The 10999-nt window shown below is 47.1% G+C and overlaps 1 protein-coding gene across 2 annotated transcripts in view; it reads left to right on the top strand.

The window, feature by feature from the left end:
- Positions 1 to 344: 344 nt before the first annotated feature.
- Positions 345 to 10999, top strand: part of NR3C2 (nuclear receptor subfamily 3 group C member 2) — a 368336-nt gene continuing 357681 nt past the window's right edge. For both annotated transcript variants that reach the window (XM_040418530.1, XM_040418529.1), the window contains exon 1: positions 345 to 819. The gene's annotated coding sequence lies outside the window, so the exon portion shown is untranslated. The remainder of the gene's footprint in view (positions 820 to 10999) is intronic.

The raw sequence follows: 10999 nt of genomic DNA, 5'->3' as shown, positions 1-10999 counted from the left end.
CGTGAACGCATTTTATTATCTGAAATTCGCTCACCTCCATACACATGATACTATTACTAATCCCTCCCTGCTTTCCTAGTTTCTGCCTCTACCATAGTCCCTGTCCATGGTCTGCTCCAGGTGATCGTTCATCCCCGTCCATTCCAGCTGGCCCTGCGGCTCGGCTGCACAGGTACCGCTGCCCTCAGGTGTGCGCTGCGATGACGACAACGTGTACAGTGCCGGAGACAGCCGCCTTCTCAGTCAGACACAAGCCAGACTGAGAGCACGCCGTCCCACGTGACCGGTCATGTGACGCGCTGATGTCACGCTGACATCACAGCTCGCTCGCTCGCTCTGCATGGGAACTAGACGGCACGGTGCTCAGTCTGCCTGTCACTCGGCTCACCGTAGCGCTGCTGTCCGGGCTGAACCGTGCCTGCCTGTCAGCGCTCCCACTTCTCCGGACACGACCGCCCGCAGCCCCTAGCCGTGCCCACAGCTCTCTCGCCCGGCTGTAGCCCTTCTCAGGCAGCTGCCAGACACAAGTCGCCGGGGGAGCGGGTGATGTGACAGGCTGGACGCGCGGGGCTGACAGGACGGGGGTCTGATTGACGAAAAGGAGGAAAAGTTTTCCAACTCTGTCAGGTCTCCCCGCCGGAGCGCGCAGGGAGCGGCGGCGACCTGTATGTGGGGTGACCTTGCTCCCCGCTCTCTGGCTGGAGGGTGTGACTGGTCACATTCGGGGCAGTGGTCGCCTGTGACTGCGCGTCGCCTTCTCGGATTAGTCTGCTGTGTGTTCGGAGGGATCCGCTCACCGCCTGCCATGTCATAGGAAAGGTGAGTGAGGAATGGGCGCCGAGCACTGCCACGGTGCAAAGTCCAGGCTGCCATTATCTGCACGACCCCAACTCCTTCCGGCAGCCCCCATTCATTCATTGCGCTGCTTGTCACCTGTCCGTCTCCTCCTGTGCCGAGCCAGACATGGTCCAGACACAACATGCCCTGGCACCCTGCTGGATGGGCAGGCACTTTTACCGCTTAGTGCCCTGTGTCTGTGCCCCCCACTATTTACCATTTTGCAGTTAACCCATTCTGTCTGATGTTCAGCCCCCAGGCTTTCATGATCAACTTTTTTTTTTTTTTTTTTTTAAGAGACCAGTCACCGCCCAGTTTGATACAGAAATACCAGTGACATAAGTCCCTTTCATGTGCCACCAATGTAACTTTCCATGATGGCGGTCCCCGGGGATGTCACTCTGAATGGTGACATCTTTAGTTGCATCTACTATTTATATGGCTCCTACGTCCAATGTTGGACGCAAACGCCATTTCTTATAGGATCAGACACACTGGATATTGGAAGGCATGGCTCCCAGACTAAAATCTTCATGTGCCCTTGTCTGTGTCACCGTTAGGGGAGGGGGGTGTTGGCTGCATTACCTTTCACTAGACGTATGGCTAGGATTTGTCAGGGGTGCCCCATGCCGTAGTGAGAAACAGGGTAAACATTGCCCGTCATGGCGAACGCTGGCATTAACCTTTTGACGTCTCATTAGCCGCCGTTGTTATTTTGGCTGAAACCTAATGAGCAATGCGTTGTGAATTTATGGAAATTTCCAGTGCTCCCTATACGTGTATGTCATGCATTATTGCAAAGAAGTGGAGAGTGGGTTTGAACTTGATACAGAATGATGCTGTGCCAGGTAATGCTGAATAAACCACACAGGGCACCAGGCTGCATGCCAACTAGCTGCAGGCCTATGTGGCTGACTGGGGTGCAGGTGGAGCTCCTCGCACCGTCTCCTAGAGACCCAGTGTTTTCACTGAAATCATCTTTGCCCTTTCCTATTGCTGGTTATACCTGCTAGGTCAGTAGTGGATTTATAAACCACCTTCCAATAACTGCGCCTCATGGGGCGATGATGCACCGGCTTGGAATGACTTTATTTGGGTGTGACGAGGGTGGTAATAGTATTTCTGAATAGTGGATGCACCGTGCATTGGAGTGCTGATACCGGGGCAAGACTGCTACTGTTCTGTCCGCAAATACTATTTATTGCCTGGGGTACATAGGTTAGAAACGCTGCAAAGGCGGCATTATTTCTAATATTAAAAGGGTGCCCCAAAAATTACTGTAGGTCATAGATCTGATACGAATCAGGTAAAAGACACACATTATGGGCAGATTGATAGATGGATGTTATATAGATGATAGGTTGATCAATAAATATTACTATATATATATATATATATATATATATATACACAGTCAGGTCCAAAAATATTGGGACATCAACACAATTGTAACGTTTTTGGCTCTATACACCACCAAAATGGATTTGAAATGAAACAAACAAGATGTGCTTTAACTGCAGACTGTCAGCTTTAATTTGAGGGCATTTACATCCAAATCAGGTGAACTGTGTAGGAATTACAACAGTTTGCATATGTGCCTCCCACTTGTTAAGGGGCCAAAAGTAATGGGACAATTGGCTTCTCAGTTGTTCCATGGCCAGGTGTGTGTTATTCCCTCATTATCCCAATTACAATGAGCAGATAAAGGGTCCAGAGTTCATTTCAAGTGTGCTATTTGTATTTGGAATCTGTTGCTGTCAACTCTCAAGATGAGATCCAAAGAGCTGTCACTATCAGTGAAGCAAGCCATCATAAGGCTGAAAAAACAAAACAAACCCATCAGAGAGATAGCAAAAACATTAGGCATGGCCAAAACAACTGTTTGGAACATTTAAAAAAAGAAGGAACGCACCGGTGAGCTCAGCAACACCAAAAGACCAGGATAACCATGGAAAACAACTGTGGTGGATGACCGAAGAATTCTTTCCCTGGTGAAGAAAAAACCCTTCACAACAGTTGGCCAGATCAAGAACACTCTCCAGGAGGTAGGTGTATGTGTGTCAAAGTCAACAATCAAGAGAAGACTTCACCAGAGTGAATACAGAGGGTTCACCACAAGATGTAAACTATTAGTGAGCCTCAAAAACAGAAAGGCCAGATTAGAGTTTGCCAAACGACATCTAAAAAAGCCTTCACAGTTCTGGAACAACATCCTATGGACAGATGAGACCAAGATCAACTTGTACCAGAGTGATGGGAAGAGAAGAGTATGGAGAAGGAAAGGAACTGCTCATGATCCTAAGCATAGCACCTCATCAGTGAAGCATGGTGGTGGTAGTGTCATGGCGTGGGCATGTATGGCTGCCAATGGAACTGGTTCTCTTGTATTTATTGATGATGTGACTGCTGACAAAAGCAGCAGGATGAATTCTGAAGTGTTTCGGGCAATATTATCTGCTCATATTTAGCCAAATGCTTCAGAACTCATTGGACAGCACTTCACAGTGCAGATGGACAATGACCCAAAGCATACTTCAAAAGCAACCAAAGAGTTTTTTAAGGGAAAGAAGTGGAATGTTATGCAATGGCCAAGTCAATCACCTGACCTGAAGCCGATTGAGCATGCATTTCACTTGCTGAAGACAAAACTGAAGGGAAAATGCCCCAAGAACAAGCAGGAACTGAAGACAGTTGCAGTAGAGGCCTGGCAGAGCATCACCAGGGATGAAACCCAGCGTCTGGTGATGTCTATGCGTTCCAGACTTCAGGCTGTAATTGACTGCAAAGGATTTGCGACCAAGTATTAAAAAGTGAAAGTTTGATTTATGATGATTATTCTGTCCCATTACTTTTGGTCCCTTAACAAGTGGGAGGCACATATGCAAACTGTTGTAATTCCTACACCGTTCACCTGATTTGGATGAAAATACCTCAAATTAAAGCTGACAGTCTGCAGTTAAAGCACATCTTGTTAGTTTCATTTCAAATCCATTGTGATGGTGTATAGAGACAAACATGTTAGAATTGTGTCAATGCCCCAATATTTATGGACCTGACTGTATATACATATAGATACATGGATGGGTAGACATAGAATTAATTATGTAATAGATATTATAGTAACCAGGTAAAAGACATACATTAGATGTTATTATATAGATGATATGTTGGTCGATAAATAAATATTACATAAAATATATATATATATATATATATATATATATACACAGTATATGAGATGGATGGATATAAAATTGTTGGATTAAATAAATAAAGGAGGAGGCCGAATTCTGGTCTTAATATCTGTTCGGTTCTCCAAGGTCATTGCCTTCACACCTGTGTGGAGGTAGATGTCACACGTGTCACCTCTGAAGATTCCCCCCCCCCCATCCCTTCATGGACACTTTGCCGTGTAACTTTCTCAGCTCTTTTAGCTGTTGCACGGCTCTCCTGCTTGACGGCTAGAATAAACCTGCCCTTTTCACAATGAAAAGTGCACAGGTCTCAGTTTTCTATTCTGTCTGGCACCAAAAGGGTTATCGTCTGTGTCGCAGCAAGTTAATATCAGTCATGCCACCCTCCTCCTAACTGACAGGTCAGTGGAACCAGTGAGACGGCTGGGAGCAATGAAGGAGTGTCACCGAGAGAGAGAGAGGAGCGGGCCAGGGTCCAAGTAGCACTTGCCATGTGACAGACGTCGGGCTTAACCCTTTCTGCGCTGTGAGTTGTGGTCGGTGTGGTTTGGCAGAGATGCAGGGGGCTATCAGTGTGTGATAGAAGTCAGCCCGAGAGCAGTGAGCTGCGCTGTCACGTCTGCTGCTGATGCCGCTTCCACTTCTGGGTATACAATGGCAGACTAATGCCAGATCTGCTGTTTACAAACTAGTTCTAATCTCTCCCCACTCCTGCACCCGGAGGATATAGGAAATCGGATAAATAGATAGGAGGGGGGAGGAGAGAGGACAGAGGACGATTGCCAGGAAGGAATTAACGCAGGTAGGGAGCAGGTGCAAATGTCAGACCTCAGAAGTGAGCCACAGTCACTGCTAGTGTCCGCACCGATAATGTAACGTTCCGCAGCGCGTACGGAAAATCATGTATGTTAATGTAACGTATTTATTCTACAGAGCTAATATATAATGTCATATTGCCTGGTTCTGGTCTTTGGGGCTCAGATCGGGGTGATTGATCACGCCCTGCACGCCAGAATTTTGACTTAATAGGAATTTGTGACTTCTTGGGCTTATTTGTGCAAAATGTTGTAATATTTAGCTATTTTACGTAACGCCAGTTTTGAAACGTGTGTGCTTGTTGGGTATTTGGGTTTGGTTAGCCTGTCGAGGTGATTCAAGCTAGATTTATCAACTGCAAGTCCCAAAAAGGGTTGTAATCTTACTCCAGCAAAGGGGTGGCATAGAAAGTGGAGTAATATCTCAAGACTGAAGTGTTAGGCTTAGGCCTCATGCACTAAAACGTATTTTTGGCAATTTGTACGGGCCAGTTGCGGACCCGTTCTCTTCAATGGGGCCACAAAAGATGTGGCCAGCACACCGTGTGTCTGTTCCGCGGCCCCACAAAAATATAGAACATGTCCTATCCTTGTCCGCTTTATGGACAAGGATAGGACTGTGCTATTATGGGCAGGACGTTCCATTCAGCACCGTGGAACACACACGGCCGGTGTCCATGTTTTGCAGATCTCCACTTTGTGGACCGCAAAAAACAACAACGGTCGTGTACATAAGTCCTTAAAGGGTTTCTGTCACCTGAAAAATTGGTATTAAGCTGGCTGACATTAGATCCGTTCTTGCAATGCATTTGTGAGACGGACCCCCATCCGGATCCGTCTACAAATGCTGTCCGTTTGCATGCAGATTGCCGGATCCGGCAGGCAGTTCCGGCGACAGATCTGCTTGCCGGATCACTCTGCCACAAGTGTGAAAGTAGCCTAAAACAGAAAAAAGTAGTCAGTGTCTTGGGGCTGGCTGCAAAAGTTGTGCTTCAACTGAGTTCTCAAGTTCAGCTGCCCTGCTGATAGATGGTATGGACAGAAGTTTGCCATTCACATGTAGTTTTTATGTGTTTTAAGCTTGACAGACAAAAAAGTCATGGAAAATCCAATATATTTAGTGTCCGTGGCATTGTCCACACCTTATGCTGTATGCTTAGTATGTTGTTCCAGCAATTCTGGAGCTCTGCTCAGCACATTAAGGCTAGGTCTACACGACAGTGCACAACTACACTGCAACATTTGTCACGCGACAATTTTTAGAATGATAGTCTATGGTGTCGCAATGCGACGTACTGCGACACAACAGTCGCATAAAAATCCACCTCGAATGGATTTTTTGCGACTGTCGCGTCAGTCGCAGCATGTTGCAGTGCGACACCATAGACTATCATTCTAAAAAAAGTTGCGGGACATTGGTGCGACAAATGTCGTCGTGCAGACCTAGCCTAACATGCATATGTTCCCATCACAGACGTTCTAGATCACATTCTCTGCTACATACTGTAACAAATATATTGGGGTAGTGACTATAGTGGTGAAAAAGAGTTACAGATGAGGTAGAAAGAAACGTGCACAAGAACCTGCATTTCTGTAAAACTGCAACACGATGGCATCAGGGGCGCTGTCGTGTACCAGCCGAACGGAGCAGTTTCCCACAGTATTAGGCTACGTGCACACGAACGTATGTGTTTTTCGTTCCGCAAATTAAAACGGAAGACATCCGTATGCCATCCATTTTTTTTTGTGTGGATCCATTGTAACAATGCCTAAAACGGACAAGAATAGGACATGTTCTATTTTTTTGGGCAGGGCTACGATGGACGGACACACTGATGCGAAAAGCACACGGAGTGCTGTCCGCATATTTTGCGGACCCATTGAAATGAATGGGTCCGCGTCCTGTCCACAAAAAAAAACAAAACGGAACGGACACGGAAACAAACAACGTTCGTGTGCATGTAGCCTTAGTGGCTGTAATACAGCGTTGATTTGTTACGTACCTGTAATTGTATAGAACATTTTGTCAGCATTTTCATTTAAATGTCAGCTAAATACCGTAATACCGAAAGGACTCCTCCAGTAAAATGAAAGATCAATATCACATTACTTTTGTGTGAGTTCACATGCGGCAGAAATTTCCATTCCATACATTTAAATGGGGTTGTTTCTGCAGTATGTGCATGAATATCTGCAAGGCCCATTCAGATGAGTAGGACAGTCAGAAAGATTTCTGCAACAGGTCTGCAGTGTGAATATACCAGTATACAGTGTAAAAGCTCCTACACTGGGTTATATGTTTCCATGGTAACGCACAATCCCTGTGTAGCCTGATCCTTGCATCTATATTTTCTCTACTTCTGCATTACCTACCAAATGTGTGTTATGTCAGTACGACTGCAAGATCAGACTACAGTTTGTTTGTTGTCTGTTACCATGGAAACATAAACTTGTATACAATCTGTAGATACAAAATGATTAAAAACTTATGACGATTTGCAAAATGGCTTCTTCTTTTTTTCATGTTGGATACATTGGAACAATAAAATTAAAACAGGCTTCAAAGCGGGGCATAGCAATTCAAGACTCAAATGGGCGCCAAGTTGCTTTGCATCTAGAGCACAAAACATAATGCGACAAGAACCGAATAGCTGTTTTTAAACTGGTCAATTGCCAGTAAATGTTGTAGAAATGATGTTAGTGTCAAGTTCAGCCCTTAATTAAGGATGAATTTACATGCAGTGGACTTGATGCAGACTTTTCTGTGACCGTCCCGTTTATTGAAAGGGGTATGACTATGCAGAAAAACACGTGCTTGCTGCAGCCACAGGTGCGGTGTACGACTTCATTCTAATTCTTCAGAAACTCATAGTGACCGTCTTCAAACCACTTCAACCTAATTCACTGGAATGGGATGAGCAGTTGTAATTACACTGGGCCACCTCTAGAAAGGTAGGTGACCCGCAGGTAATATTGAAAAGTAAGCGGTGCTCACACGAATGCAGCTACCCCTTCAGACAGCTCATTGGCGGGCACCCCCATTGCTATTGACGACCTGTGCTGAGGATAGGTCATCGATAGCAGGTTTTTGAACCAAAGCCAGGAGTGGATCTATAAGTCTTCCCGTTATATTTCTCATTCATATTGGATGCACTCCTGGCTTCAGCTTGAAAAAAGAACTTGTTTTTGGCATTTGCACGGCCGGCAGTTTAAAGCCTTGACCGCGCCAAGGAGGTACGTGTCCCTTTTTTTCATGGTGTCCAGACAGAAGCCACTGGAAGCAGTGGTGGGTGTCCACTTGTGGTTTTTCATCATTTAATGGGAATAAACCACAAGCAGGTCCAAAGTGCAAACCATGGCGATTTATACCGCAGAATACACCGCAGATTTAGCAAAATCCACTAAGGGTGGATTCACAAATTGGTTCTTTAATGGCATTTTTCTGTAGTTTTGCATTTTGTGGCATATTTTTGCGTATTTGGTTTTTGGATCGTTTTTTGCAGAAAAATCCCAGCCCCACATGTTGGCTGAAAGTCTGTGAGAAAAAGGAAAAAATGCTGGAATATGCTACTGCCATTTTTTTGTTTTCTTTTTAATTTGGTGGCGTTTTGTACTTCTCTGGCTTTAAAAAAAAAAAAAAAATTCACTTTAGGCTACTTTCACACTAGCGTTCGGAGCGGGTCCGTTTGATGTTTCATCAGACGGATCCGCTCCTATAATGCAAACGCTTGCATCCGTTCAGAACGGATCCGTTTGCATAACAGTTTATTTCAGATCTGATTTTTCACTTCGGAAAACTCAGATCCGACAGTATATTCTAAACACAGAAGCGTTCCCATGGTGATGGGGACGCTTCAAGTTAGAATATACTGAGAACTGTGTACATGACTGCCCGATGCTGCCAGGCAGCAGGGGACAGACCCCCCCCTCCCTCCTGTATTTAACTTATTGGTGACCAGTGCGGCCCCCCCTCCCTCCCCAGTATTAATTGTAACCAGTGCGGCCCCCCTCCCTCTATATTCATCGGTGGCCAGTGCGGATATTAAGTATGACCAGTGCGGTCTCCCCCTCCCTCCCTCCCCAGTATTAAATATGAGCAGTGCGGTCTCCCCCTCCCTCCCTCCCCAGTATTAAATATGAGCAGTGCGGTCTCCCCCTCCCTCCCTCCCCAGTATTAAATATGAGCAATGCGGCCTCCCCCTCCCTCCCTCCCTCCCTCCCCAGTATTAAATATGAGCAGTGCGGTCTCCCCCTCCCTCCCTCCCCAGTATTAAATATGAGCAGTGCGGCCTCCCCCTCCCTCTATTCATTGGTGGCCAGTGCGGATTCAAAGTATTGTGATCAGTGCGGCCTCTCCTCTCTCTCTCCCCCCCCCCCCCCATCATTGGTGGCAGCGGAGAGTACCAATCGGAGTCCCAGTTTAAATCGCTGGGGCTCCGATCGGTTACCATAGCAGCCAAGACGCTATTGCAGTCTTGGCTGCCATGGTTACTTAGCAACAAATAGAATCATTATACTTACCTGAAGAGCTGCGATGTCTGTGACCGGCCGGGAGCTCCTCCTACTGGTAAGTGAAAGGTCTGTGCGGCGCATTGCCTATAGACCTGTCACTTACCAGTAGGAGGAGCTCCCGGCCGGTCACATAGATCGCAGCTCTTCAGGTAAGTATAATGCTGCTATTTGTTGCTAAGTAACCATGGCAGCCAAGACTGCAATAGCGTCTTGGCTGCCATGGTAACCGATCGGAGCCCCAGCGATTTAAACTGGGACTCCGATCGGTACTCTACGCTGCCACCAATGATGGGGGGGGGGGGGTGGGGGGAGAGAGAGGAGAGGCCGCACTGATCACAATACTTTGAATCCGCACTGGCCACCAATGAATAGAGGGAGGGGGAGGCCGCACTGCTCATATTTAATACTGGGGAGGGAGGGAGGGGGAGACCGCACTGCTCATATTTAATACTGGGGAGGGAGGGAGGGGGAGACCGCACTGCTCATATTTAATACTGGGGAGGGAGGGAGGGGGAGACCGCACTGCTCATATTTAATACTGGGGAGGGAGGGAGGGGGAGACCGCACTGCTCATATTTAATATCCGCACTGGCCACCGATGAATATAGAGGGAGGGGGGCCGCACTGGTTACAATTAATACTGGGGAGGGAGGGGGGGCCTGCACTGGCCACCAATAAGTTAAATACAGGAGGGGGGGGGGGTCTGCCCCCTGCTGCCTGGCAGCACCTGCCAGGCAGCAGGGGGCAGTCATGTACACAGTTCTCAGTATATTCTAACTTGAAGCGTCCCCATCACCATGGGAACGCCTCTGTGTTAGAATATACTGTCGGATTTGAGTTTCACGATGGGGACGCTTCAAGTTAAAATATACCATCGGATTGGAGAAAACTCTGATCTGATGGTATAATCCTGACTTTACATTGAAAGTCAATGGGGGACGGATCCGTTTGAAATTGCACCATATTGTGTCAATGTCAAACGGATCCGTCCCCATTGACTTGCATTGTAAGTCTGGACGGATCCGTTTTGGCTCCGCACGGCCAGGCGGACACGAAAACGCTGCAAGCTGCGTTCGGGTGTCCGCCTGCTGAGCGGAGCGGAGGCCAAACGGTGCCAAACTGATGCATTCTGAGCGGATCCGCATCCACTCAGAATGCATTGGGGCTCTACGGATCCGTTCGGGGCCGCTTGTGAGAGCCTTCAAACGGAACTCACAAGCGGAGCCCCGAACGCTAGTGTGAAAGTAGCCTAACTTGAATTGGTCTGCATCCGTGCTCGTGTATTGCAGACCCGCTGTATGTGGGCCGGGCAACGGCCGTGTGCATGAGCCCTTACTGTTTCCTGTGTACCAGTGTAGCTAGAATTGCTTCTTCCCAAATGAGAACTGATGAGAACTAAGGATCCGGCTACACAGGGAACTTGGTTGCACAACAGTGGTAGCACCCAGGGATCGCAGTGCAGTGGTCCTAGCATAGAAGTAAATGGGGTCACAGTGCAACTTGCGTGCAGAATCACAAAAAAAAAAAAATCTAACACTGCTGGATTTTTTTCTGATTGTGTGGTCGCGGCAAATGTGCAAGTCGCAATAGGACACCATTTGTTTCTATGCTAGCACCGCTACACTGCGATCCACAGCTGTC

The sequence above is a fragment of the Bufo bufo genome, chromosome 2, assembly GCF_905171765.1.
Source record: "Bufo bufo chromosome 2, aBufBuf1.1, whole genome shotgun sequence".
Taxonomy (NCBI): Eukaryota; Metazoa; Chordata; class Amphibia; order Anura; family Bufonidae; genus Bufo; species Bufo bufo.
This window is presented reverse-complemented; position numbering and strand designations above follow the sequence as displayed.